We start from the raw sequence: 26,755 nt of genomic DNA, 5'->3' as shown, positions 1-26,755 counted from the left end.
TGGCTCAGCCAAGCTAACAGAAAGACCTTTCATTAGGCTCTCAGGAGATATTTCAAAAAAAAAAGGAAAGGAAAGTAGAGCCTTTCAAAGAAGAAAATTCAGTGCTCAGCAAAAAAATGGTTTTTTTTTAGACTAAAATTTAATCAATTTTGTGGTTTCAATAAAAGCAAAAGATTTTGTGGTTTTCCCTCAAATTTTCACCATTTTCCATAAAACAAAAGCCAATATTGAAACCATTTTTCCCCCAATGAAAGTGGCAACAATTTTGCCCAGGGACAGTTTCTTGGAGAAGTGTCTTTGCAAGGTTGCAGCCTTGGGATAGCTGTGGTGGGGCCTGAGAATACATGAGGTGATTTCACCTGCGGCCAAGTGTGTGCGCCTCGGATCACAGAAACGTGCTTCAGTTGGGAAATTCCACATGCTGAGAAATGATCCTTTTCTCTCAAGAGGTATAAAAAGCAGAGGCCAGTTTACTTTCTAGGGAGCAGGACACAAAGGTCTGAAGGCGACTGCTGCTATCCGGGGGTTGTGCCCTCAGCAAGTCTGGTTGCAGAGAACACCACCAACAAAATAGCTCCCTTCTGATGCTCACTATAGACCCACGCACATAATCGTCCTATCTGAGATCTCAAAGGAGCGTGGTTGAACTTTCTTATTTTGCAGATGAAGAAGCTGAGGCTCACAGCAGCTGCAGGGCTGACCCTGAGACACAAAGATGATCCACAGAGCTGCCATTCCAATGTAGGCCTCGTCGCCCGCAAAGTTCTTTCTCCCCCGTCTCATGAGCCCTCTCTTAGTAAAGTTTGTTTTTATCAACTCTTAATTCCTGGAGCAAACGTTATCTACACTTTTGGCAGCAAATTTTAACATTTCTTGACTACCTAGAACTGAAGGTCAACAACTTTCAGCCTCTTGCATTTGAACTTTAGCAACAGATTCCAAACTCTCACAAAAATATTCCTTTCATACTGGGAGCAAGAAGGTTCCAGGGACTACTGAGGGCTCGCAATTGGTGAAGCAACCCAGGACTATCACCCTCTTCTGGATTTTTGCTTCCCTGCATTTCATGTCAAGAGCAGCATTTTCCTAGTTTTGCTCTTCGCTTTGGCTGCTAGGAAGAACAAAGCTAAATTTTGTCTTTAATTGCTATAGCTTTCCTCAGTCTAGATTCCTTTTTTTTTTTTTGGCGACAGTCTTGCTCTAGTCACCCAGGCTGGAGTGCAGTGGCATGATCGCAGTTCACTGCAACCTCCGCCTCCCAGGTTCAAGCAATTCTCCTGCCTCAACCTCCCAAGTAGTTGGGATTACAGACTGGGCTAATTTTTGTATTTTTAGTAGAGACAGGGTCTCACCATGTTAGCCAGGCTGGTCTCAAACTCCTGATCTCATGATCCGCCCGCCTCAGCCTCCCAAAGTGCTGGGATTACAGGCGTGAGCCACTGCGCCCGGCCTCCTCAGTCTAGATGTTTTAATGTGATTTCTGTCTTTGCCACTTTACTCTCTTCTCACTTGCCTTTTATTCTGGGTTAATGCTTTCTAGGTCTTGTATTTTTAAGTAAAACATGTCCATTTTTTTCTGAAAATGGAGAAAGAATAAATACAAAAAATAAATAAATACTTGTTATCTCAGATCTCAAATGAAAATAAGTGACAAAATCCCTCAATTCTAGATAGCCAAGTGCAAGGAAAACAAAAAAGTAATTACAAAAAGAACTCCCTCCCATTCCACACACACAAAAAAAAGCCGACAAAAGAAATTCAGTATGTTCGTTAATGGCCAGTCCTTTAGGAAATCACATAGGTGTCACCGTAACCCTCCTGTCCTACTCTGGTGGTTAAACCACCACACAGAGGCAGCAAAGCACACCTCTAATTCTTAACCTCGGGCCTGTGTACACTTTATCCCCCTGCGCTCAGGATGTCAGCGCCGGAGAGCTGGCAACCCCCGAGAGCACCAACTCCAGCTCCACCATTTCTCAGATGAGGAGCCTAAGCCCAGAGAGGGCAAGCAACTTCTCGATGGCCACACAGCTTGGAAGCAGTGACGCTGAGGGTTCTTTCTAGAGTATCATACCCTCCTTCTTCCATGTGCCTGATTCCACCAAACCACGTGAGACAGACTCAGGAATTTAAATCACTGACATGAGTCGCTTTGTTTTTGTTTTTTCAGGCCAACGTAGAAGGTAAAAGGAAAGACTGTTTCTACTGGCTGGTCCATGACAATACCCAGACTTGTGCTTTCTCTCTCTCTCTCTCTCTCTCTCTCTGTATGTGTGTGTGTGTTTATGTGTGTGTGTATGTAAAATCTTTATAACTAAAATATAGAAAATTGTTGCTAAAACAAGTTGTGACACCTTCAGTTAACATTTTTTATTCGACAAATACTCAACAAGAGTCTACCCAGCGCCACGGAGGTGGAGACCGGTAAACAAAACAGAGAATTGTGGGACCCCCAGGGAGCTCACAGGTCAACCCCAGGAAGCTTACGTCTGAGGAAAAAAACACTGTGCCCAACCGAATGTCTCCAAATAAACTCTAAACTCTGCTTGATGTGGACTAGAGAGAGAAACCCCCAGCCTCTCAATGAAATCGATTTCTTTTTTAACCCAGAGAAAGGAAAACTTGGCTTTCCATTAGCGGTTGTTTCTGTAAGGTGAATTAAAACAATGTGATCATTTAAACTTTCCCCCACGAAACATGTGGTATCAGAGGAATGTCCGTTCACAGCCGGGAAAGCTTGGACAGGCTGCACTCGCACGCTCCATGCCCCTGGGTCTCGGCTGAATCCTGCCTTAGTGTCTGCTGAAAGCTTAGCGTCAAATAAAATGGCTTCCCGGAAACCTGCGACCCACAAAGACAGGCTTGGGATCCAGAACATTAGTTTTCTGTGTGTTCGTGGAAAATGATTGATTTAAATATGCCGAGAACGTCTTAGTGGTAAAAGTGAGTGGAATTTTTTTTTTAAGGAAAATTTTATTGGGAATATTTTTTCCCCTTAGGTGTGAAATTTGGCAGGTAACTGCATTCTCTGATGGACTGTTGAAGACTCGGTTAATTAGAAATAAGATTCAGGTCCAAGGTAAACATCTTGAGCCTGCTAAGTCTTCTTAGGATGTTTGTCTGAAATGCTTCTGAAAATAGTATAGCTTTCTATAAAGAAATCTTAACCGGTGTTCATAAGTGGAGTTGACTATGTTCTAACCCAGCCCTTACCAAACTGGTATTAGATGAGGGATTAGTCTCTGATTTTATGTGAAAATCCCAAGAGGAAAAGCAGCTCCAACCACCGCTTTCATATCCATTTTTCAGAAATAAGGCCTAAAGGCTCAGCAACTGCACCTCTTTAATCAAAGCAGTGGGAGACTGTTCAGCCAGCTCCCCGGTGGCTTGGTTCCGAAAATGAGGGCAGCTAATTGCCCACTGTTTGTTGACACAATCGATCGTGCAGACGGGAGACAAACAGCAAGACATCCACAGAATTTCCGTAGGTTGAGACACCCAGTGCTCATCTGTGCGTCACGCAGCCAGGGCCACCTCCACTTTGGGACAGTCTCATCGGCTCTGTCCAGTCTCCCACAGTCCTTTTCTCCATCTTCCCAGTCCGTGAGGAATACACAGTGAGGGTGGCACCTCTGGATTTGAGGGAACCATACCTCAAGCAGCCCTAGATCCTTCTGCCCTGGACACGAAGGAAGCCACTGAGCCTTTTCTGAGCACCCTCTGAGGGCTGGGTACCAGGAAGCACATTCCCTCCATTTTCAGAAGGATGAGGCAAGGTGCAGGAAAACTAAGCAAATTGCCCTTCCATCCATGACCAGGTGAAACGGGGATTGAACCCAGCAGTTCTGACTTCAGAGCCCTGCACGTTCCACCCTCCAACAGTGGGCCCATTGTCCTCACAGGAACATAATCACTGAAGCATTTATTGAACAACCAAGAGTTCTAGCTGTCATGGAGGATATGAGGAAACCAAGCCCTCAGCCATAACCTGCTTGAAACAAGCCCAGCAAAGGCGGTATGGATATGCAAGTCAACATGCAAGTAGAAATTCTAGGAAAATAAAATGAAAGGAGCCATGGAGAAGAGGTTTCTAAAGAAAATCCCTAGAAGAAAAGCAAGACAGTTATTAAAGTAAGGAAGCAACAAAAATTGGCAGACAACTAAAAGAGATCATCCCCTTTCTGACTGGTAGAGGTCATGTATCAGAAGTCTTTCTCTGATCATAAACATTTTCTAATCACATAACATTTTTGAACATTCAAAATTCTCCCCCCGGGAACCCTCATACACTGTTGATGGGAATATAAATTAGTATAGCCACTATGGAAAACAGTGTGGACATTCCTCAAACTATTAAAAATAGAACTATCATATGATCCAGGAATCCTACCAGAGGGAATATATCCAGAAGAAAGGAAACTGGCATGTTGAAGAGACATCTGCACTCCCGTGTCTATTGCAACACTATTCATAGCAGTGAAGATATAGGATCAACCTAAGTGCTCATCACGGATGGACAAAGAAAAAGTAGTGTTGTATATACACAATGGAATACTATTCAGCCTATCATTTGCAACAACATCAATAAACCTGGAGGTCATTATGTTAAGTAAAATACAAACATAATATTGCATAGAAAGACAAGTTCTGCATGATCTCGCTTATCTGTGGAATCTGAAGAAGTTGAACTCATAGAAGTAGAGAGGAATAGTGGTTACCAGGGGCTGGGGTGGGGGGAAAGAGATTGGGAAAATGTTGGTCAAAGATACAAAATTTCAGTTACATAGAAAGAGTAAGTTCAAGAGAGCTATTTAAGTAACATGGTAACTATAGTTAATAACAATGTATCATATACGTGAACATTGATACAAGAGATTGTGTTCTCACCAAAAAAAAAAAAAATGAGTATGTGAGGTAATACATGTTACTTAGCTTGATTTAGCCATTTCTCCATGTACACAAATTTCAAAACATGTTTTCCACCATAAATATATGCAATTTGTATTTGTCAGTTTTTTGTTTTGGGTTTTTTTTTTTTACTTATTTGTTTGTTTTTTGAGACGGAGTCTTGCACTGTCGCCCAGGCTGGAGTGCAATGGCGTGATCTCGGCTTACCGCAACCTCCGCCTCCTGGGTTCAAGCCATTCTCCTGCCTCAGCCTCCCACGTAGCAGGGATTACAGGTGCCCACCACCATGTCCTGCTAATTTTTTGTATTTTTAGTAGAGACAAGGTTTCACTATGTTGGCCAGGCTGCTCTCAAACACCTGACCTCATGATCCACCCCCCTCAGCCTCCCAAAGTGCTGGGATTACAATCGTGAGCCACCGCACCCGGCCTATTTGTCAGTTTTTTTAATCTCCCCCATGTAGTGCCAGCGAGCTCCTTTCTGGTGATTAAATTATCTTGTATCCTGATGGTGGTAGTGGTTACACAGATCTATACAACAGACCACAAGCACAGAAACACACACACACACACACGCATGTAAAAACCAGTGGAATCTAAACAAGGTCTGGAGTCTAGTATTGTCCCAATGTCAATTTCCTGGGGCTGCTATTTTGCGGCAGTTACATAAGACACCCCGGTTGGGGAGAGCTGCGGGGAGAGCTCAGGAGACCCTATGTGCTATTTTTATAATTTCCTATGAAGCTGTTGTCATTTCAAAAGCAAAAGTGAAAAACAAAATCCCTCCCACAATTTCATCTATCCCAATACATTTCTTGCCACTTAATTTGGGTTGCACTATTTGTAACTCGTAACACACCCAAAATGATTTTGGTAATGAGGAGGCTGAAATGATTGGGCTTCCAGTGTGTTTTCAGAGGTTTCGTCTGGGAGAGAGGCCAGGAAATAACCCCATGCCCTTTCTGCAAATGGAGCGACTGAGGCTTTGCCGAGATTCATCCACGAGATTGGGCACTCGGAGTAAGGAGCCACACTGATGGCACTCACCCTATATTGCCTGCCCCACCACTGAACCAAGCACCCGGCAGACACAACCAAATTTCAGTAAGTGAATACATCATTTACGACAGTCACCCGCCATCCCACTGGTAACTCCACAGATGAACAATGGCAAGGCAAAACTCAAGAGAGAAACCAGGAAGCTTTAGACAACATGCCAGAGACTGTCCCTGAGAGAAGGGGAGTGGAGGCTTGGTGAGCAACAGAAGTTGAGTCACTGCAGACAAATCAGTGACCTTCTAGTTCAGCTGGCCGGGGTGCACCAGCAACTCTGTTACACAGGAATCCGTCGGCTGGGCACGGTGGCTCATGCCTGTAATCCCAGCACTCTGGGAGGCCAAGGCGGGTGGATCTCTTGAGGTCGGGAGAAAAGGGAATGCCCACACACTGCTGGTGGGGATGTAACTTAGTTCCACCACTGTGGAAAGAAGGGAGGCAATTTCTCAAAGAACTTCAAACCCAGCAACCCCATAATGGGGTATATACCCGAAGAAGTTTAAATCATTCTATAGGAAAGACTTACGCACACGTCTCCATTACAGCATTGTTCACAACGGCAGAGTCATGGAATCAATCTAAGTGTCCATCAGCAGTAGACTGGATAAGAAAATGTGGTGTATATACACCATGGACTACTGTGCAGCCACAAAAAAGAACAAGATCATGTCCTTTGCGGCAACATGGACAGAGCTGGAGGCCAGTATCCTCAGCAAACTAACACAGGAACAGACAATCAGATACCACATGTCTCACTTATAAGTAGGAGATAAATATTGAGTATGTATGGACAAAAAGAAGGGATCAAATAGATACTGGGGCCTATGTGAGGGTAGAGGTGAGAGGAGGGAGAGGATCCAAAAACTACCTATCAGATATTATGCTTATTACCTGGGAAGCAAAATAATCTTTACACCAAACCCACGACATGCAACTTGCATATATAATGAAGCTACACGTGTACCTTAAACCTAAACGTTTTAAAAGTTTTAAAATATTTATGACATTTGTAAAACAATTGTAAATATTTTTTAAAAAGATGTTGCCGGCTGGGCACGGTGGCTCATGCCTGTAATCCCAGCATTTTGGGAGCCTGAGGCAGGTGGATCACAAGGTCAGGAGATCGAGACCATCCTGGCTAACATGGCGAAACCCCGTCTCTACTAAGAAATACAAAAAATTAGCCGGGCGTGGTGGCAGGTGCCTTTAGTCCCAGCTACTCGGGAGGCTGAGACAGGAGAATGGCGTGAATCCGAGAGGCAGAGCTGGCAGTGAGCCAAGACTGCACCACCGCACTCCAGCCTGGGCGAGAAAGTGAGACTGCATCTCAAAAAAAAAGATGTTGCCATGGCCATATAACCCCATTTGGAGAGATGTATCCTAACAACATAGCCCAAAAGAAAGAAAAAGCAATTGTTGGCAGAAAATGATTTGGAAGAAATGGTTTTTACCATCAATGCCAAAACAAAAAGGCTCACTTTCTTCACTAATATTTCTGAAATATTAGAAAATAATGGGACTGAGCTTGGCACTAACACGGGGGGGTCTCAGCATGAGGATCTGCACATAGTGAGTACCCCACGGATGGAATTCACTCATCAGCCTGTGAGCAACTCGACAGCAAGACCCAGCTCTAGTTCATTCCTGCCCCTGCCAGCATGATATCAGCACATTTCACTAAATACTCACTTAAAGGATACTTAACATATCCAGTTAGATTATACTTAATGCAATGGAGAAGTCCAGATTTTACCAGTGGGATACTCAACCAAAATTAATTTTAAGTGTATACTTATGCCAAAAATATTATGAGATTGAGCCCTTAATAATCTGGCCAATTTTAAATCCCTGGGGTTCTTGGACGTGTTTATTTATCTTCCATCAGCCAAACACAATGAGTTCATGTGAAAGGATGAAGAGCACTCAGGAGTGTGTGAACACACAGAAGTGCCATGGCCGGCAGGGAACTTGGGCAGGAGGCTGGAGGGATCATTACAGCTGCATGGACTTCAGCAGAAAAGATGCAATCGACTGAGATCATGGGGCTGAGAGGGCTCAACCAAGTGCAGAGTGAAACAGACGGAGGTCCCCTACACACGGCTGACTCCAGGAGCTGAGACGGACAGGAACCAGCCAAGAGGAAGACCCTGAGGGAGGCCCCTCAAGGCACACAGCAGTCTTTGGGAATCACACTCAACACTGAACCTAAAAGAGGGGGAAATTCCCCAAACTCGAGAAAAACCTGATCCCCCCAGGAGTCGGTAGGCCCCACCCAAAGGCCACATGGGATGCCTGCACCTTCCCTCTAATTTCCAAGAGGCTGCATCTTCAGAAGAGGGGAGCAGATGCTAAGAACAATTTTAAGGTCTTCAGAAGAATTAGAAAATGCAACCACTGTTATGAGAAACTGCCCAATGAGAAGCTAGAATGTCATCTGAGAAAGTCCCAGCTGCCCTTTCATGAGCTTTGAGAACCTGTGAAAGGTACAGCTAAGCATGTGGGCTGCAGAGTCCAACCACCTGGCTCAGTCATCCTCAGCATGGTGCCTGGAATATGTGCTCATATTCAGGTATGGATATAGCACATTCCAGGCAGGTGCTCAATCAACAGTAGTTACGTTATTGCCAAGACACCCTTTCTCATCTCTTTGTGGGAGGCAGCAATGCCTCCAGTTGGGTTGCTGGAGAGAATGGCACTGGGTGTGAAGGGGAATCCAAGCCTTCCCCATCCTGATGGCTTCTTCATCAAATTGAAAATCAAGTGACAGGACCCTCAAAGCTGGACCATGAAATAACCAGGTGAGAAGCAGGGCCCCCCAATATTCTTTTTTGTTTTTTTTTTGAGACAGGGTCTCGCTCTGTCACCCAGGCTGAAGTGCGGTCATGCATCTCAGCTCACTGCAGCCTCCACCTCCCACGTTCAAGCAATTCTCCCATCCCAGCCTCCCAAGTAGCTGGGACTACAAGTGCACACCACCACGGCCAGCTAATGGTTTTACCATGTTAGCCAAGCTGGTCTCAGACTCCTGACCTCAAGTGATCTGCCCACCTCAGCCTCCCAAAGTGCTGGGATTACAGGTGTGAGCCACCATGCCCGGCTAATTTTTGTATTTTTAGTAGAGACAGGGTTTCATCATGTTGGACAGACTGGTCTCAAACTCCTGACCTCAAGTGATTTGCCCACTTCAGCCTCCCTAAGTGCTGGGATTACAGGCATGAGCCACCGCACCCAGCCACAGCCAAACATAAGCTGAGGACAAGAGGAGGGGTATCGGGGCAAACATCTGGGGTTCCCCAGAACCTACTTGATCACGGCATGCATTGAAGTCCCACTCAGAGTCAACCCACCCACATACCTCCTAATGCTCAAAGATTAACCAAGACAATAGACATAAAGAATGAAAAACTATTTTTAAGCCAAAGCCCACCCTTAGTCGCCCTCAGAGTTCAAGAGATGCCCAACTGTGTATCATTCATAGATGCACAGAGAAGAGTGCCTGCATGGTGGCAGCCAGCCCCTCACCATATCCTTACTGCAAAATGGTGTCGTTGAAACCTGCTCTCACCCAACAGAAATGTGGGCATGTGCTCGCCAAAAGACATGTATTAGATGAGCCATCTGGAATTGCCATGTTCATGGGTCGAAAGTAGTTGTGTATCTGCACTCCCCCATAGTCAGGTCTAACATGATTTATAATAGTCCAGAACTAGATACTATTCAAATACGCAGCAGCAATAGAATGGATAAAAAGTCAAGGGAGAGGCTTGCCATGGAGTAGTAGACAGCAGTGAAAAGGAGCCACCAGGCCGGGCGCGGTGGCTCACGCCTGTCATCCCAGCACTTTGGGAGGCCGAGACGGGCGGATCACGAGGTCAGGAGATCAAGACCATCCTGGCTAACACAGTGAAACCCCGTCTCTACTAAAAAACACAAAAAACTAGCCGGGCATGGTGGCGGGTACCTGTAGTCCCAGCTACTCGGGAGGCCGAGGCAGGAGAATGGTGTGAACCCGGGAGGCAGAGCTTGCAGTGAGCAGAGATCACGCCACTGCACTCCAGCCTGGGCAACAGACTTAGATTCCATCTCAAAAAAAAAAAAAAAGAAAGGAAAGGAGCCACCTACAACCATGCCCAGTGGCACTGATGAATCTCACAGATATGATGGTGAGTGAAAGAAGCCAGACACAGAAAGATGCACAAACAGGAAAAACCATGGTGGCCACCAGAGTGGACACCTCTAGTGAGAAGAAACGGGGGGTGACTGAGAGTGCATATGGGGCCTTCCCAGGGCTGGCCACTGACTGCCACTGAGTCTGGGACTGATTACACAGGTGGATTCATGCTGTGAAAATTTGGTGCACTGACAAGTATGATTGGTGCACATATCTGCATGCATGTTTTACTTCCATAAAACGCTTTTTCAAGAGACACGGAAGAAACTTAAATGCATAAAAATGCATAAGAAAGAAGCCAGCCTGGCCGGGTGCAGTGGCTCATGCCTGTAATCCCAATACTTTGGGAGGCCAAGGTGGGCAGATCACTTGAGGTCAGGAATTCAAGACCAGCCTAACCGACATAGTGAAACCCCATCTCTACTAAAAATACAAAAATTAGCCAGGCGTGGTGGTGGGCACCTGTAATCCCAGCTACTCGGGAAGCTGAGGCAGGAGAATTGCTTGAACCTGGGAAGGCGCAGGTTGCAGTGAGCCAAGATTGTACCACTGCACTCCAGCCTGGGCAATAGAGTGAGACTCCGTCTCAAAAAACAAACAAAACAAAAAAAAAGAAAGAAGCCAGCCTGAAAAGGCTGCATGCTATATGATTCCCAGCTCTAGGACATTACGGAAAAGGCAAATCTGTGGAGACAGTAAAACGATCGGGGTTGGCAGGGTGAAAGGGAACAGGGGGAGGGATGAACAGGCAGAGCACAGAGGATGTTTAGAGCCGTGAAACTCCTCTGTGGATACTACGATGCTGGAGACGTGTCAGGACGCATGTGTCCAAACCCACAGCATGTTCAACACAGAGGGAAGCCTCGTGTAAACTATGCAGTTCATTCAATAACAATGTGTCAAAGCTGGCTCATCACCTGTCACACATGTACCACACCAAGGCAAGATGGTAACAATACAGGAGGCTGGAGGGGGGGGGAACTTTATTGAGGGCTTCATTTTCTATAAATTGCAAACTGTTCTAGTAAACAGTCTATTAACACAAAGAAAAGAAAAGAAAATCCGAGACCTAGTTCATGATCTCAAACAATAGGAGCATTAACAAGTGAAAAAATTATCTGAAACATTTGCAACAAATAGGCACGGGGGAAACTGGACACATGTGCCCCTCTCTCCATCCTCCTGAAATACATCATGGGGTGCCTGTTTCCCGGCTCCAGGGCAAAAACAAGGAACCCCAAGGGGCGTCCAAAGCAGCCACAGTGAACCTCCCTCCTTCAGTATCCATCTCTTTCCTCCTTCCTCAGTCTCGTAGATTCACTGTCTTTACGCAGCCAGACTGGCTTATTTCTACCTTTCTTCCTGTGTGCACGGAATGCTTTACACCAAAGGAAAATTACACAGTGCAAACATTTATTCAGAAACATGGCTTGCAATGCTACCTCCCTGGAGTACTTGGCCAGGAATGAAAGCGGGGTACACACTGCCGCTGGCGGAGGACAGGAGATGGAATCCTTTGCTCAATCTAGTTCCAGCTTTTATGAGGCAGTTTGGTGGGAATGTGTCAACTTCTCACCTGAAGCCCAGGCTGAAAAGAGCCCTGCCCTACAAAGCCAGGCAAGCGTCGGGGTGCAGAGAAGGGGCAAGAAAATGGGAAGTGCCCCGTCTTGGTGCCCAAGTGACACCCTCGGGGACTTTCATCTCAGCTTCAAAGGGAAAGAATAAAATGAAAAGAGGTGGAGACGGACAGCAGTACTCATTGGGTCAGAAGCAGGTGGGTCTCTCTTGTCCTGGACCTTAAGGCCATGGACATGGGGATGTTGGCACCTCAGCCACACCGTGCAGATGCTTGGAGCAGCCCTGGTTCCAAAATCACGCTCCCCCTTCAACCCTGGCACTGCCTCTCCCTGCTTTATTTTCTCCATTGGTGGGCTTCATCATGTCCCCAGAGATATACCCAAGTCCGAAACCGCTGGTACCTGTGATGTGACCTTATTTGGAAGAGGGTCTTTGCAGATGTGATCAAGTGAAGACAAGATCATACTGGAGGTGGGTGGGCCCTCATCCAACGACTGTTGTCTTTGTAAGAAGAGAGGACACAGACACATGGGGAAGAGGCCGCATGGAGACGGAGCCAGGACTGGAGTGACGCAGCCACCATCCGAGGAACGCCAAGGACTGCTGGCCACACAAGAAGCCGAGAAAAGGGCACAGATCAGATTTTCCCCACAGGTTTCAGAGGGCATGCGGCACCTTGAAATGTGACTTCTGGCTTTCTGAACCGTGAAAGAATTGATTCGTGTTATTAGAAGCCCCCTGTTTCTGCCACCACAGGACATGAATCCATGCATGGGGGTTGTTGGCTGAGGAGCGGGGGTGCATGGGAACAAGGCTGGGGGCTGCTGTGGTCACTGCCCGGGACCATGGCCCTGGCACCAAGTGGGCCTCCAAAATTATGTGCTGAGTGGGTGGAGTCTCAGAGGAGGTCAGTTCAACATTTTACAGGGCAACACAGGGGTCCTCCTGGAGCTGGATTTGGGGGGTCTTGAAGGTGAGAGGTTACCTGCTCCTCCTGGTACATCCTTCCTCACTGAGCCCCACGCTAGGCTGGTGTTCTCACAACCCCTCCCCGCACCACAAAACCACAGGGCGGCACCTTCTCCCTCGGGCAGGTAGGCAGGGAGGGCCAGCTTTTCCTTCTTTGCTTTTCCATGTTCCTGTCTCTGACCCTTGCTTGTCTGGTTGATGCATTTATGCCTGAGAAGCTCCAGAGAGAGGAAGGGATGGAGGAGGCACCAGAGAGGAAGGAGGACGGATGCATTTCTGTGCGTGTGGAGCCAGATCACAGCTGCAGCCACTGCGTCTCACCAGAGCCACCACTCCGAAGCTGCGCAGGGAACAACCTAAGAGGTACCCGCATTGTTAAAGGAGCCATAACAACCAGGAACCAGACCACTGACACCTCCACTCTGGACTTCTCATCACCAGAACTGTGAGACAATAAATTGCTCTTGTTCTAAGCCTCCAGATGTATGGCGCTTTGCAATGGCAGCCCCGAGACACACAGACACCCCAACCTCGGCTCGGAAGAAGGACCCCTGAGATGCACAGACACCCCAGTCTCGGCTCAGAAGAAGGACCCACCTGAGGGGCCCAGCCCAGCTGAGCAGGTGCCTCGTTTTGTTACTGCAGCGACTCCTGGGAAGGACCCTCCTTGTGACTGAAGCAACACAGCTCCTCATTGCAACCCTCGATTGTTCCATAAAATGCAAAGCCAGGCCCGGCACGGTGGCTCATGTCTGTAATCCCAACACTTTGGAAGGCCAAGGCAGGAGGATTGCTTGAGGCCAGAAGTTTGAGACCAGCCTGGGCAACATAGTGAGACCCCATCTCTTAAAAAAAAAAATTAGGCGGGCATGGTGGCACATACCTGCAGCTCCAGCTAATCATGAGGTTATGGCAGGAGGATTGCTTGAGCCTAGAAGGCGGAGGTTGCAGTGAGCTGGGATCATGCCACTGCTCTCCAACCTGAGTAACAGAGTGAGACCCTGTCTCAGAAAAAAAGAAAATTAATTAAAAAATAAAATGCAAAGCTGGTGATGTGTAGACATGGGCCAAGTTGTAAACCAGCGGGAGGCCCAGTGGCAGTGGTGAAGCCTGTGGATTCAGGTCTGGCTCAGCCTCCCCAGATGCAGGGTCTCACTGAGCTCAGGGAGCACAGGACCTTCCTCAGAGCGGTTTTGTGAAAGGTCAGCGAGCTCATGCTGATAAAAAGACAGAGTGCAGGGCCCGTCCATTGACAGTGATGCCAATAAACATTAATTCCTGTCATGATTTTTATTCTTGTCATTTTTTTTTTCTTTTTTTTATTCTTGTCATTTTTGAGCCTCCAAAATATTCATACTTTGCCAGGCATGGTGCCTCACGCCTGTAATCCTAGTACTTTGGGAGACTGAGGCAGGAGGATCACTGGAGGCTAGGAGGTCAAGGCTGCAGGCAGCTGTGATTTCCACTGCACTCCAGCCTGGGACACAGAGCAAAACCCTGTCTCAAAAAAATAAAAATTAAAAAATGTAAGGAAATATTCACATTCTTTGATTCAGAAATCCCACTTTGGGGAATCTACTCCTAGGAAGATAAAACTAAATGCAGGGAGAAAATATGTTATACTGTGCTATTTATGGCTGTATGCTATTGGTAATATTGAAAACTTAGAAGCAGCTCGAGTTTCAATAATAGGAATGTGATTAATTCACCTAAGTATCCAATTGATGAACTATCAGGCAGCCACCAAAAATAATTTAAAGATTGTGTAATACTTAGGGAAATGCTTATAATTTCAAGCAAAAGAAGCAAACTATAAAATTGTAACTATGCATACTGAGGCATCGAAAAACAGATACTCACAAGAAAGAAAGACATCACATTTAATAGGGTTGCCTATTGAAAAGATGGAAATGTGTTTCTTTAATGAGTATGTATACTTTAGGTAGTAGGTAGAAAAAAGTTTTCAGAGGGGTCAGGCAAGGTGGCTCATACCTATAACCGCAGCCCTTTGGGAGGCCAAGGTGGGCAGATCACCTGAGGTCAGGAGTTTGAGACCAGCCTGGACAATATGGTGAAACCCCATCTCTACCATATAAAAATCAGCCAGGCGTGGTGGCATGTGCCTGTAATCCCAGCTACGTGGGACGCTGAGGCAGGAGAATCGCTTGAACCTGGGAGGCGGGGGTTCCAATGAGCCGAGTTCGTGCCAGTGCACTCTAGCCTGGGCGACAGAGTGAGAGCTCAAAAAAAAAAAAAAAAACTGTATCAAGATAATTTGAATATACATACTCATCCATACAGAGTACATACATGCATATATATATGCACATTCATAAATATATACCAGATAGATAGATAGATAGATAGATAGATAGATAGATAGATAGACAGATAATGTGAGTCTGTGTGTGTCAATCAGGATTTTATTCCCTCAAGGAAAAGTTAAAAATCTTAATTTGTTTGAGAAAAAGAAAACATCCCTGAAGGTGGGCTCCAAAAGATCTGTGGAAAAAGGTGACCAGTCTGAACACATGAATTCATGAAAATGAGTTTATGAATACGTGATGTAGAGAGGAATGATTTTACACATAGCATGTTCCTGGCAAAGTGTCAGCCATACATTTCAAAATTATTTTTTAATTAATTTCAGCAATAAAAAAGAAAAGAAAAAGTCATGGAGTAATTAAATTCCCTGCCTCTAAGCGTTTTCACTTAAATAGATCCATTTGCTTATTAACGGACTCCACAGAAATTCATAGGCTAAAATCATGAGTCCTGAGCTGGTAACCTTGGCCTCACACCACAAACCCCATGGCTCCCAGTGCTGCTCTGGGTTCAGATTTAACTCCCACTGTGGTCCTTGGCAGGTGACTCAGGCCTGGATTTCCACTTCTTTGCAGAGAGAATTAAAAATCATTGTGGATTCTGCTGACAGGGCTGGGACTGGCCACATAGTGCCCACCTGCTGTCCACTTTGGGCAGAGAGGGCAAGGTCGGGGCTCCACACACAGCGCCCACCTGCCACTCACCCACTAAAGACCACAAGCTAGAGAATGTTCCTTCCCAAGCCTCACTTTCCTCTGCAAAAAAGTGGGAGTAACAAAGCACCCCTTACCAAAATGAACGAGACAAAACTGGGGTTGATGCGTGAGTCGGGAAGGCTAGGAAAAAGTTTAAACATACTTTAAAAGATGAAACGGGGGCCAAGTATGGTGGCCAATGCCTGTAATCCCAGCACCTTGGGAGGCTGAGGCCTCAGGGGCTCAAGAGTAGCCTGGGCAACATGGCAAAACCCCATCTCTACAAAAAATACAAAAATTAGCCGGGCATGGTGGCATGTGCCTGTAGTCCCAACTACTCAGGAGGCTGAGGTTGGAGAATCCCTTGAGCCCAGGAGGCCAAGGCTGCAGTGAGCTATGACTGCACCACTGCACTCCAGCCTGGGTAACAAAGTGAGACTCTGTCTCAAAAAAGAAAAAAGAAAAAACTGATAAAACTGGGACTCACAGGTCAAAGGTTTACCCCACACTGGACTTCATGCAATGGTTTTTACTTCCTCTTCCCAATTTTTTTTTTTTTTTTGGTTTTTTTTTTTTTTTTCCTTTAAGAGGTGGGTTCTTGCTCCATCACCCAGGCTGGAGTGCACTGGTGCAGACTTCAACTCCTAGTCTCAAGTGATCCTCCCACCTCAGCTTCCCAAAGTGCTAGGATTACACATGTGAACCACCACGTCCAGCCTCCAATTATTTTTTTAATATCAGGTTGGTGCAAAAGTAAACCGTGATTACTTTTTACTTTTGTACTGACCTAATAAATGACTCACCAAATGGTTGAGTTTAAGCTTGTGTTTTTCTCTTTGCCAAAGACTGGTTTTCAGTCAACGATCATGGCTGGTTTTATTGGCCACTTACTACACACCAAGTGTTTAGCCTCTCATCAGCCACCTACCCCTTTCAGAGCCGTGAGTTCCTGATGTTATTTCCCTATTCAACAGATAGGAGACCAAGGCTCAGGAAGCAGTAGAACTAGGATTTCAACTCAGGCGGTCAGACCCAAAGCCCCCGAGCTTAACCCCTGCTCCATGCTACATGGATCTTTCATGAAGGGTCAGGAACCTGGGCAAACTCATTCTCTAAACATGAACCCTAATTCCTATTGGGAATCAGTAGGAATCGGCACTGCCACCTTCCTGCCCGCTCCCACCTGCCATCAACTCCAGGGTCTGAGGTTAAGACCCAGACTCAGGAGCCAGGCAGGATTCGAATCACAGCTACCAGCCGGGCACAGGAGTTCCTGCCTGTAATCCCAGCACTTTGGGAGGTCGAGGCAGGTGGATCACTTGAGGTCAGGAGTTCGAGACCAGCCTGGCCAACATGGGGAAAACCCCCTCTCAAATAGAAAAATTAGCCAGGCGTGGTGGCACGCACCTACAGTCCCAGCAACTTGAGAGGCTGAGGCAGGAGAACTGCTTGAACCCAGGAGGCAGAGGTTGCAGTCAGCTGAGATTGCACCACTGCACACTGCACTCCAGCATGAGCAACAGAGCAAGTCCTTGTCTCAAAAAAAAAAAAAAAAAAATTCCCATCTACCATTCACAAGCTATGTGATCTCAGATGGGTTACTAGGCCTCTCTGTTCCTGCATTTCCTCAGCTCCCAGATAACAATAGTGCCTGCCTCACAGGCTGTTGTGACTATTATCTGAAATAACATACGTAGAGTGTGCGCAGATCCAGATGGGGATTCAGGGAAGCTACGGAATTCATTCAATGTTTCACACTCCAGGTCTGCGCACCAGCCACCAGGGACACCAGAAAATCCGAGAACAGGATCATCATGGTTGACTTAGACCAGGGGCAGCAAACGTTTTCATAAAGGACCAGATGGTAGAAATTTGTGGGCCTCCAAAATAATTGGAGGTTGGTCGTGGTAGCTAAGCCCTGTGGTCCCAGCACTTTGAGAGACCAAGGCATGAGGATCACTTGAGCCCAGGAATTCCAGGCTGCCATGAGCCGTGATCATGCCACTGCACTCCAGCCTGGGCGACAGAGCGAGACCTCATCTCAATAAATAAATAAATAAATAAATAAATAACAATAATACTTGGGAAGAGGAAGTAAAAGTTTCCATCAAAACTACTCAACCTTGGACCCCAGAGTGAACTTGAAAACCGAGTTCTCAGCCATGATGGCCTGGGGGTCAGACACACTCCTTATACCCCTCCCTCACTAGCCATGATCACGCTTTCTCCCCTAAGGGCTAAACAGAAAGCAGTCCTTACAAAACAGAAAGCAGTCCTTACAAAAGCCATCCACCTACCACTTGAGGCTGCCCCTCCTTTTTGCTTGATAAGAGACCACCAACCACAGAGTGGTTCTGGCCAGTGTGTGGAGGATGCGCAGTGACGGTTTTCCTGTCCTCTGATTCACCTTTTGACGTCAGAGTGCTGAAAACTCCACCATCAGATTATGCCAAGGCCGCCATGTTTTCTACATGGGGCCCATGAAGGAGCATGAAGCTCAGTTGTGCATATGTGTGTTTCTCCTTTCATAAATGTTCATGACTCCTCCTATAGCATATTGAGTATGTATATTTGGCCTCCCTGCTCTACATAAATTCCTGTTCCCTTTTCCCCTCCCTTGAAGTGTCTGTTTCTGCTTCCCAGCCTGTCAGAATGGCCACCCTGCAGGCTGCAACCCTTTATGAGAAATAAAGCTCTCCTTCCCAAATTAAGCAAACAAACAAACAAAAACTACTCAACCCTGTTGCTGTAAAAGCAGACACAGCCCCTCAATGAATAAGGGTGGCTGCATTCCAGTAATACTTCATTTATGAATGGGGGCTGCAGGGTCAGACAGGTCATGGTCTGTATTAGCTTGTTCTCACATTACTATAAGGAACTACCTGAGACTGGGTAATTTATGAAGAAAAGAGGTTGAATTGACTCACAGTTCCACAGGCTGTACAGGGAGCATAACTGGGGAGGCCTCAGGAAACTTAGAGTCATGGCAGAAGGTGAAAGGGAAGCAGGCACATCTTCACATAGCAGCAGGAGGGAGAGAGGCAAGAGGGAGGTGCTACACACTTTCAAACAACAAGATCTCATGAGAACTCACTATCATGAGAACAGCAAGAGGGAAGTCCGCCCCCTTGATCCAGTCACCTTCCACCAGGCCCCTCCTCCAACACTGAGGATTACAATTTGACATGGGATTTGGGTGAGGACCAAACCATACCATAGGCCAGCAGTGGGGCTGGGTGACCTAACGGACAGTTTTGGCAGAAAGGAAAGGGAGGGATGGATACTGGGTAAAGTAGTAACAGAATATGCCACAGCCACCAAGCTAAATCTGTGTGCCAGGAGCTGCACAGCACAGCAGACAACCAGAACCAGGCATTGCCCAGTGGAGGAAGAGCCCTGCCAGGGGTTCACGGTGCTCACAGGAAAGGAGAGGCTGTCACAGGAAGACACCCTTTCTCCATGCTGCTCCCAGGATTCTCCACACACCCAGTTCCAGGTCTGCCTTCTGGGATGGAAACTTGGCATCTAACAACACAGGCAACCATGGCACGAAGCCTGCCCACTGGGCAGTTGGGTACAGACAGGGCACTGAAAGATATGGCTCCTTCCACAGCTTAGGCCTCCCACGAGGGGCTTTTTCCATCACTTTACACCTGGGGCAGACTTGCGTCAAACTCACCAAGTGCCTTCCAGCCTCAGAGTCTTCGCACATGCTGTCCCTCCTACTGGCCCACACTGTTCCCCCAACATACAACATCCTTTCCTCTGCTCTTCACCAGCCATCTCCTTCCATCCTCAGGTTTCAGCATAAGCATGACTTTCCAGGGACAACTTCCCAGGGCGCAGACACCAATCCCACCCTCTACTAGCTTAGGGCTCCCTTTCACAAACTCCTGCGCACCTGCACCTTCCCCTTATAATCCTAACCACACTGTGGTTCTACAGCATTTGTCCATCTCCCCTCCTGGGCTCAGGCCTGTGTAAGCTGGGACCACACTGGTCTTATTCTCTGGGGTTTCCCCAGTTCCTAGCACAAAGTCTGACGCAGATATTTGTTGAATAAATGTGCAAGCAGAATTCTCTGATTCCAAAGATGATGCTGAAGCTCAGCAGCATTACATCAATATAAAAAGTAATGTTTTCACCTTGTTTTCTCTTATATCTTCCCATTTTCTTGCTTTCCAAATTTAGAAAGCTAGATAAAGTGAGTTCACATAAAGGACTAATCTCTTTATTTAAAAAAAAAAAAAGTTTTCAGTGACTGGTATATTTAATTAGCATCAAAAAAATATAGTTACATTATACATTTTATAAAACTACTAATCCACATGTGTGCAAATCTGCCTCTAAAGACAACTTACTATTTTTACAATATGCTTTCAATATTTCCCCATTGTTCCAAAGTAATATTTTTTGCTATTAAAATATATAATAAAGTTCTCGAGAAATAAAAAAAACCAGGGTCACTCTAGGCAAATAAAACTGAAAGACTAAGAACGTACATGACCACTTTTCCTTTTTTTTTTTTTCCTTTGTCTTTGACAAGGAAAGGGTCTGAAATTAATTTTACCTTCTTGATTAAAACAATACCTTGAAATGGTCATAGGCAGGCTTTACGTTGAACTTGAACTTGTCACGCTGCTTCTGCTTTCTTTCCACAAAATCAAGAGGCTCAGCTGATCCTACTCTGGGAAGGCGCAGTGGTGTGCAGGCCAGTGTCCAACAAGCGGCTCTTAAGTCAGGGAACCCTGATTTGCAGCATTTGCCAATTGCTGTGGTATGAATGCCACCAGCCCGGCTGATTTCACACAGACATGACATGATGTACACACTCTAGAGAGGTATCCTGCGCCAGCTCCCAGACTGCCGGCGGAACACATCAAAGGGATGCCGTGTGAGGGGGTCTATAATCTCCTGCCCAGTTCATTATGCTTAGTAATTGTTCCATAAATGTTAGATTCTATCATTGGATGCTGACCCATTCTTTTCTTTCTTTCTTTTTTTTTTTTGAGACAGGGTCTTGCTGTCTTGTCCAGACTGGAGTGCAATGGCATGATCACAGCCCACTGCAGCCTAGACCTCCCAGACTCATGTGATCCTCCCACTTCAGCCTCCCAAATAGGTGGAACTACAGGCGTGCATCACCATCCCCAGCTTATTTTTGTATTTTTTTCTAGAGATGGGTCTTGCTGTGTTGCTCAAGCTGGTCTCAAACTCCTGGGCTCAAGGGATCCTCCTGCCTCAGCCTCCCAATGTACTGGGATTACAGGTGTGTGAGCCACCGTGCCTGGCTGGTGACCCATTCTTTAGTAACTGTTCCTGTGGGGAGGAATCTGACGCTCTGGTGCATTCTCACGCACTATCCCAACCAGCCTGCCGGGGCATTCCCTGAGCACTGGGCACAAGGAAAGCTGGATGACCAGCTCTGGGGCTTGGCAAAAGGGGGTCCTCTGTGGAAGGCTGAGTCCTGCTGCTTGCCCTGAGCCAGGGAAGCCCAGAATGTCTCAGAAGCAGATGCAAAGGGCATCGGGCATCCTGGAACCCATAAAGCTCCCAGCGTCTGACACTGCAAACCACATCATCAGGAGGGCAGGACTTGGCGTCAGGTGAACTGGGATGGAAGGGCTTTTTTTTCTGTCCCCACCTTGCCACGTACTGTGTGACCTTGGGTGAGTCAGCAGCTCTTCCCCTCTGAGCCTCAGTTACCGTGTTTGTAAAAGAGAGAGGCCCACTGCAGAACTGTGAAGGTTGCGAGAGGAAAAGTAGGGGAAGCCCATGGCTGAGATTCAAAGAGCCCCAAACCACCCAGAGGCAGTGCAGGATTCAGATGATGCCGTCCAGCCCTGGAGTCAGCCCCAGCCCCACTAAGCCACACAGACACAGGCCTCCCCAGGAACTGTCCATGCCTGGAGTCAGCCCCAGCCCCACCAAGCCACACAGACATAGGCCTCCCCAGGAACTAAGGATGAGGGACACAGAAGGAGTCGTAAACACTGTGGTGTGGAAAATGGTTCGTGCTGTGGCTTCAGAGCACCCGAAACACGGCTGGAACTGAGACAGACCTCAGAGTAAGTCACACACTGGATTTCAAAGGCTTCATATGAAAAAAAGAATGTAAATATCTCATTAATATTCTACTGTTGCTTACCTGTGGACAGGGTAATATTTTGGATATGATGAGTTAAATAAAATATATTATTAAAATTAATTTCAGCCAGGCGCAGTGGTTCACACCTGTAATCCCAGCACTTTGGGAGGCCGAGGCGGGCAGATCACTTGAGGCCAGGAATTTGAGACAAGCCTGAGCAACATGGAGAAACCCCATCTCTACTAAAAATACAAAAATTAGCCAGGCATGGTGGCATGTGCCTGTAATCCCAGCTACTGAGGAGGCTGAGGCAGGAGAATCACTTGAACCCAGAAGGCGGAGGTTGCAGTGGGCCAAGATCGTGCCACTGCCTTCCAGCCTGAGCAACAGAGTGAGGCTCCATCTCTAAATAAATAAACAAATGTAATTTCACTTTCACTCTTTAGAATGTGACTGCTGAAAAATGTAAAATCACACGTGTGGATCATATTATGTCTCTATAGGACGGTGCTGGGGTAGACAGACCACGGATTCGAACCACTTGCATCATGTACTATGTGACCCTGGGCAACTGCCCCCGCACGCCCCGCTTCCTGATCTGTACCTGACAGCGGTTCCGCAGGCTCCACCACCTGGAGAAGAATGCTTCCAAATGGGCCCTTCCCCCAGGTGTGTCTGATGGACTCCTCTCCTCTGGGAAAAGCTCTTCCCTTCCCTCTCATCTTGGCAAGCCCTGGGGACTCACAAAGCCTTTGTTTGCTGAAGAACTGACTGGCAGGGAGACACTAGGCAAGAAAAACAAGCAGGGCCCCTCCACATGGTTATTTAAGAGAAACAGTGAAAACAAACAAGAGAAGAAAGAAGCAGTCAACAGAAATCCAAGTCGTTAATGAGGCACCCTTAGAAATCACTCCAACCTCCAAGTGGGAGGGAGAGGAGCAAAGGAGAAACCAGGTGGAAGAAAGGGGCTATAAACATGGGGAAGGAAATCGATCAGGGAGAAACCAAAAAGGAGGGCGAATCTGGAGGAAGGCGCGCCCAGCTCAGGTGGGAGGAGGAAAATGGTCTCCACGTTTGGAAGTCATTACTTAAACATTTTGCACCTTTCAAAACAACAGACAGCAACTTCCAATTCCAAATATCTTTGTGTTCCCCTGTTGCAGAGCCTATTGGCCTCTAAACCCAGCAGGCTGAGAGCAGCTTTCAGCATTAGCTCTGCCAAGCGGAAGGAAAATATCTCAGCCTGGGCTTGAAGAGAGGGGCATTCCACTGGGGTCCCTCCATGTGCCACCCCAGGCTGAGACCATGGAGAGAGAATGCAAGGATGGTTTGTCTGCTGCCACTGGGATGGAACCAGCTGGAACCCACTCACATCCTATACCAGCAAGTAGATGCATTGTGATGGATGAGGGTCAAGAACCTGCCCCCAGCCTGTGTCCTGGAGTGGGAGGGGCTTTAGTGGAGCCCCAGAGTCTCCTGGGAGGAGGGGAATAAAGCCAGCTGAGCCTCACAGCAAAAGCTGCTATCTAAAGAAGCCTTTGTCAGGGGCAGTCTATGCAGACTTTGACAAGCAGAAATAGAGTCCTACATCCTATGATGTCAGGAGGGAATCCCCTGCACCACACACCACCTGGAAATGCTGTCTCAAAAGACACTGACCTATAAGGTCAGGTGAAATCCTTCATTTGACCTGCTTTTTCAAGAGACTCTGATTAAGACCCTGCCCATGCCAAGCTAATAAAATGTAGGTTCCTCTCTGCCTTGGCTCTACTCCCTCTTGTAAGTCCCATGCTGATTACCAGCTTCCAAGGGAGGGGGCAATACCAGCTGGGCCCAGGGAGTTTCCCAGAGTGCACTGCCCTGAATGTACCCCATCACCTCATCCTGGCAGGTGCCTGCTCTCCCTCCTCCTGATCCTGCAGAAAAGGCTTCCCTGACTCTCCTGCTTCTTCTGGGCTAAATCTTCGCTTTGCTCCACTGGCTCCAGCACAGTTGTGGGTGCCCTCTGCCTTCTGCAGCATAATTAGTTATGGATTTGTTCATTTCTACAGCTGGCTGTCAGCTCCTGGGAAGACCGTGAGTGCCTCGATCTAAACCATCTTGGCATTTGCTTACTGAAGGTGCTGAATACAAACTGGGCGAGTGAACGAATGAATAAGTAAAAGAAAACTGATGAGTGGACAGTTCAGAGTCATTTTGAGCTCTTCCTGTTTAACAAGGAGCACAGGGATGAAGAGCACAGACTCCCATGCAGTGGCCTGGCTTTGAACCCGCTCCCCACCACTGTGTGACCTTGGGCAAGGCACTTAACATCTCTGTGCATGATTATAGTACCCATTTCTTGAGGTAGGAGTAACCTAGTTGCTCTATTTGAACCACTTAGAGCAGTGCCAGACACACAGTAGGTCTAGGGAAATTGAGGAGTGTCAGCTCTGATTATTCCGTTTGCACAAAGAACACAAAACCAAGTGCTGTTTAAAAAATTCTGATGTCAGCTGGGCGCGGGGGCTCACGCCTGTAATCCCAGCACTCTGGGAGGCTGAGGCGGGGGAATCACAAGGTCACGAGATCGAGACCATCCTGGCTAACACGGTGAAACCCCGTCTCCACTAAAAATACAAAAACTTACTGGGCATGGTGGCGGGCGCCTGTAGTCCCAGCTACTCAGGAGACTGAGGCAGGAGAATGGCGTGAACCCGGGAGGCAGAGCTTGCAGTGAGCCGAGATCGCACCACTGCCCTCCAGCCTGGGTGACAAAGCAAGACTCTGTCTCAAAAGAAAAAAAAAAAAAATTCTGATGTCAATCCCGATAGCCCATTTTGAGCTCACTGCCTTAACACAGAAGGCAAAGAGTTAAACCCTTCAGCCTCAGGAAAAAGGGATTAGCAGTGGTGTGTCTGTTTAGTTACTCAGCTCCCTGCCTCTCCAGAGAAAAATATCTTGAAAGATTAGATTATGTAGCTCGGACTTCGGGGCCACAGTGGAGAGAGGGGGCTGCTGTCACCTCCCAGCTAAGCCGAGTGCTGGAGGCTAATTTCCCGTAGGTGGTCTGGCCAGATTTCCTGGAGGCCATGGGCCGGAGCAAACAGCCTTTCCTGTCCCCCCAGGGATTACAGCGTGAAAGCACTTTTTAAACCTTAAATTAAAAAACTGAAAGGCCATGTCCATCCTGCCAACTCTGCGTATTTAATTTTTAAAACAGCAACACATCAAGTGTGCTTGAAAGTGACGGACCCCTGCCCTGGACGATTGAAAAGCATTCACCTTCATGAAAAATAATTCAAGTGGAGTGACATGCGCCTGACGAAATGACTCAAAGGGCGTCTTTCCTCCTCTGGAACCTTCTTCACTTCTCCAGGTGTTAGGGCCGTGGTGGGCGTTTACAAGGGACGTTTAGAAATCGTTCATACTGTGATATTATAACCTTTCAAGGTTGCCATGGCTTAGCACCCCTAGAATAGGAAATGTCCTTGTTCCAGGCAAAATCAACCACGGGCATGAAGCAGAGAGACGGCACTTTCTGTTGAAGATGGTGGTTGTCCTGTGTGACCGTGGGCATGTTCTTCAGACTCGTGGCAACAGCCAGAGAAGCCCACATGGAGCAAAGATCAAACGTGGAGCAGAGAAGCTACAACCCATGACGGCTGAAATTGAAAGCTCACAGATGAAGCACCACAAACCCCAATTCCAGCCTCCACTCTCCACTTCTGAGCTGTGTGACCCTGGGCCAGTTTCTTGACTTCTCTGAGTCTCCAGTTCCTTATCTGTTCGATGACAGAAATATCCTTACCCGCTTCACAGGTTTGCAGTGAAGATTCAGTGAGACCTTGGACCTGAAGATGTTTTATAAACTGTTACACAACATTCAGATGGGAGCTGTTATTGTTCTTACAGAAAATGGATTTGTTTGTTCTCTTTTCATTCATGCCCGGGAATGACCCAGATATACCACTTGTCACTCACTGACTGTGAGTGTAGAGAGTAAAGCTTCATAGGAAAGAAAGTCAGTCTCAGAAATCTATGGAGTAGCCACCCACCGCTCTTCCTTTCTCTGCCATTGTGCTGTGTGCTTGACTCCACTTCTTGCCATGTCTTCTCATGAGACTTTCAGAATTAAGCAATTCCTGGCCAAGAAACAAAAACAAAATCATCCCATTCCTCAACGGATTCAGATGAAAACTGGTAACAAAATCAGGTACGACTCCAAAAGGAGACACTGGAGAAGAACCAAGCTGCGTCTATCAGGAATTGCACGTGAGATGGCACACATACTTCTGCTGTCTGAAGGTCACAATCACGTTAGCACATCAAGCTGAAAATATCACCACTATCGGGAGAGTCAGACATGTTTTACTGGGAATTTTTTTTTTTCTCTGAATCTGTTATGAACACGTTGTTTGGCTAGGTTTAGTAATAAATACACGAGACCTCTCATTTCCAAAAAAAATGAAATCTATGCAGTGATTCCCCCGCTTGAGACTCATTTAAAGTCTATTGTGCATTGGCCAGGTGTAATACAGTGTTCCTTTAGAATCCTGTCCTGGCAGGACACACTGGCTCACGCCTGTAATCCCAGCACTTTGGGAGGCCGGGGCGGGCAAATCGATTGAGGTCAGGAGTTCAAGACCAGCCTGGAAAACATGGCGAAACCCCATCTCTACTAAAAATACAAAAATTAGCGGGGTGTGGTGGCGCCTGTAATCCCAGCTACTCAGGAGACTAAGGCACAAGAATCGCTTGAATCTGGAAGGCGGAGGTTGCAGTGAGCCAAGACCATGCCACTGCACTCCAGCTTGGGCAACAGAGTAAGACTCCATCTCATAAATAAATAAATATATATATATATATTTTTTATTAAATAAAATAAAATAAAAATCCTATCCTGAACCAGTCTGAGACGCTGTCAAGTCCCCTCTTGAACAAGCCCATGCTCCATCCACTGCCCTATCAGAGCTCATGTCCTGAG

At 46.9% G+C, this 26,755-nt stretch overlaps 1 protein-coding gene across 1 annotated transcript in view; it reads right to left on the bottom strand.

Annotated features, from left to right (window-relative positions):
• Nucleotides 1-24,959: 24,959 nt before the first annotated feature.
• The window catches only part of CUNH16orf95 (chromosome unknown C16orf95 homolog), a 56,816-nt gene continuing 55,020 nt past the window's right edge, over nt 24,960-26,755 (bottom strand). Inside the window, exon 9 of the transcript XR_001883030.1 lies at nt 24,960-25,913. The gene's annotated coding sequence lies outside the window, so the exon portion shown is untranslated. The remainder of the gene's footprint in view (nt 25,914-26,755) is intronic.

The sequence above is a fragment of the Rhinopithecus bieti genome, unplaced genomic scaffold (assembly GCF_001698545.2).
Source record: "Rhinopithecus bieti isolate Rb0 unplaced genomic scaffold, ASM169854v2 scaffold_1618, whole genome shotgun sequence".
Lineage (NCBI taxonomy): Eukaryota > Metazoa > Chordata > Mammalia > Primates > Cercopithecidae > Rhinopithecus > Rhinopithecus bieti.
The sequence above is the reverse complement of the archived record's forward strand: the minus strand, read 5'-3'. Positions and strand labels throughout refer to the sequence as shown.